Consider the following 3,761-nt stretch of genomic DNA (forward strand, 5'->3'; position numbering starts at 1 on the left):
TGAGCTTTTTTTTTTATTCCCCTCCCTTTTAGTCTCCGCTTTCAGGCTTGTCAAGGGAAGTACGTCTGGTCCCGCAGCGTCAACCTCATTTGCTCTTTAGTTTGTCTGCTCGACTCACACACTTTGTCCCATTTGTTTGCCTTACCTTCTTTAACTGCAAGGTCGGCCATTAAAAGCAACAAAGGGGATTAAAGATGCTTTCAGTGGCAGTAATGAGGTAGGACAATAAAAAAAAATAAAACTTCCCACCCACGGCACCAATAACAACTTATATGCAATGCAACATTAAGTGCAATGATTAAAACAGTGAGGAAACGTGTGACGTTAAAGCCTCAAGCAAGGATTAGTGGGAAAAAATATCAATATTCGTATTGTGATGTCAGCATCAAATACTGATGTTTTCGCAGATGTTTTCCTTCGCGAGATGCCCTGTGATGTCATTTTTGGTCAAGTGGCAAGATGGGTAAAAAGGGATGGATTTTGCTGCTTCATTCATTTTCCTTAATATTAATCAATACCATGTTTAGATTAGTGGCATTGCATTGAACATTCTTGTAAAAAACATTTTAAAGGATAAGCTAAAAAAAAAAAAAAAACAGCAATTGCACTCCCATTGTGCATGAAAATCCCAAAGTCCATTCGGCTATGTTTTGATCATTTCTGTGCCACCATAATTGTTGAACATTAATAGTTACTCCTAATTAAATAAACATCTCCATTGCTGTTACATTTTAAAGGTCACATTTGATTTTAGAGAGGCAAAAATTGATGGTACAATCCAAAACAGAAACACTGTTGTCCCTGTTAAAAAGTGGAAAAGGTCACGTTTGACTCTCACTCTGTATGTGTGACAAAGCACAAACACGTACAACCTTGAGGGCTCAAAAGCTAGCGTGTGTGTGTGTGTTATTGATGAGAACAACTTTGATTGGTTACTTCTCACTTGGACGTTGTGTCCGTCCCCTGCTTTACCATAACTTGACGTAAATGTCCATGTAAATTAAGCGCATAGCGGCAATCATCGTCATTCTTAGTCCTGGTAGTCGTCGAGATCTGCAAGTCAGCACCTTCTTTGGTGCTGACTCGCTTCAACTCTCAAAGCCAAACAATTTTGCATAACCATATCAAGGGAGTACCAGCTCATCTATTTTAGCGTCATTAGTCACTCAACACTAAAGTATCTTTCATTTTAAATCATGTTTGCAAATTCAGACTCCCTTCATTCAAGGTAGAGGCTTTTTAGTGTTACTGTAAATAATTATGCATTGTTGGGAGTTATTCTCGCCTCTAAGGCTTAAAATTCCTGGCACGTATGAGGCACAGCAGGCACTTTCTGAGGGGTCACTCAAGTTCCTTGCGTGCGTGTGTGGTGCACAATTATTAGTCCATTTGCATAAACGTACTTTTTTTTTTTTTTCAATGCAGATTAGTTTCATTTTGACTAACTAACATGAGAAGTGTTGAATACTGAACAAACTCATCTTCCTCTAAACACCTGACTATCTTCAGTTGTGCAAATAAGCTGCACAAGCTTCTCTGTTTTTTTTTTTTTAAACTGGCTTTTGGGGTTTTAAGTTAATAGAATTTACATTTAGTTACGCAAGGATGGGCTTTGATGATTTTTTATTTTTTTTGGGGATGGGCTTTGATGATTTTGTGTATTTCAATGCATCCACGCGTGTGTATGCAAAGGGTTTTGGGGGTGCAATCTATTTAGAGATCGCCCTGTGGGAGACGTCTCAGTCCAACCAGAAGGGCGGGAGGGCGTGGGAAGACCTGCACGGAGTCCACGCTGCCATTTGCAGCATGAGTGCATTTGTGTGTACCATCCTAAAAGGGAAGTAAGTATTTTGGCACAAAAAATAGATATTCAGGTGTGCTATTTTAAGCAGTTCTTTATAGTCACAGGGAAGAATTTACTGACTTTACATGTTTCCGCTACTTCCTGTAGCTTTCCTTAGAAACGTGCTGTTAGTGGGACAGAGGATTTGAGAATGGAGGTGGGCCTGAACCAGGGATCAACTCTAAGCCCCTTTTTCTTTACAATGGTGGATAGGCTGGCATGAGGTTAGACTGGAATCCCCTTGGACTCTGATGTTGGTAGAAGATATTGTGATTTGGTGAAGGAACATTTCAAAAGGTGGAGGCATGCTCTGGAAAAGAGAGCATTTGAGATTAGTGGAAGTAAAATGAAATATAGGTGTATGAATGGGGGGGGGGGGTGAGGCTACAGGGAGAAAAGATAGTGAGGGCAGAAGACTTTAGGATTAACAGTTCAGTGTTCAGTCAGGAGCAATGGTGAGGAGGTGGGGAAACGGATTAAGCAGGTTGGAGCAGGAATTTCAGGTGTGTTATGTGATGGGTCTCTGTATGGCTTAGTTAGAAGGATGAGTGACGAGCAGTCCCTTGTTCAAAGGGATATTTTTTCATGTATTACACAAACCCAAATAATTCTTCAAAGCACGATGATAAACAGTCATCATTTGTATTCCACAACAAATAGGGGGGTTGGCAGCAAAAAAAAAACACAAATATGAAAAGATATTGGGGGGGAAGAAATATTTTTGAATATGCTCATATTTTTGTTGTAATATCACCAATCACCACTAGAAGGCAGACATTGCTTAGTCGTGTTTATGCTGAGTCTTATACAGCCCTAGTGGATATGCACTACAATAATAACCATTCAACACTGTTGAGAAATCAACTTCCAAAGAAATGCTGCAGACTGTTGCTCGGCAGTACGAATTGTCAAAAATGAATTTTACGAATGAATGCTGACGTAAATGGTAATCAACAGTAGAAATACATGACTAGAATCTCTTCTCTCTTCATTAGCATCTGAGTATTTTTAGTTTAGTTTTCTTGCACAAGAGTAACTTGACATTAAAATATTAAAATGTTACTTCAGATCTCTTATTAAATATTATAGAATAAAAACCTCTGTTATGGAAATGTCTACTCTCGTTGCTCCCTCCCAACCCTCTTCCACCTCTTCCTCCTCCTCAAAGTGTTGCTTTTCTTTCAGGGTCTCATAATGCCTCCGCCGAGGTGCGTACAAGAGGGAAAAGCCCAAGCTTTACCCTCCACATTGCCTTCAGAATCACGCACTGGAGCCGAGTGGCACTAGTATCCAAAGGATATCGCAGGACATCCGGAGCAGAACCCAACATTACCCCTTGTGAGTACAACATCATTGTCTAAGTGGGAACATTTATTTTTAATTGAGATTTTTTTTTTTTTTTTTTTTTTTCAAATGAGATGGCTGCATTTGACCCTTTTAACTTTTTCAAATTGAGATTAGAGTTTATGATCATCTTTAATAATTTCATGTTATTTTTTTATCATCAGCACTGCAGTATTTAACACAGGTGAGTTGTAACTTGCCTGTTTGGCTCGGTTAACATACTTTAGATTAGTACATAATATTTGTCTCATCCAAATCCATATTTATCATATGGAAAATTTCAAAGAGGCCAAATGTTTTATTTTTATCTGTTTTTCCTGGGGTTGGCTGGTGACCAGTCCAGATTGTACTCTGCCTCTAGCCCCCAAGTCCGTTTGGATACTCTCCAGTTCACCCACAACTGTAAAGAGGACAAAATGGCATAGAAAATGGATGGAATCATGAATATTTATTTTTTGAAGAGACAGAGTGAGTGGTCGGTGGGAACTTGTGGAAAGACAAGATCCTATGACAACATAAAGTCTCCCGAGAGAGAAACGAAAACACACAAAAGTCGCTCAAGTGTTCTATTCAA

Source organism: Syngnathus leptorhynchus, chromosome 11 (assembly GCF_054491065.1).
Source record: "Syngnathus leptorhynchus isolate UIUO chromosome 11, UIUO_Slep, whole genome shotgun sequence".
Lineage (NCBI taxonomy): Eukaryota > Metazoa > Chordata > Actinopteri > Syngnathiformes > Syngnathidae > Syngnathus > Syngnathus leptorhynchus.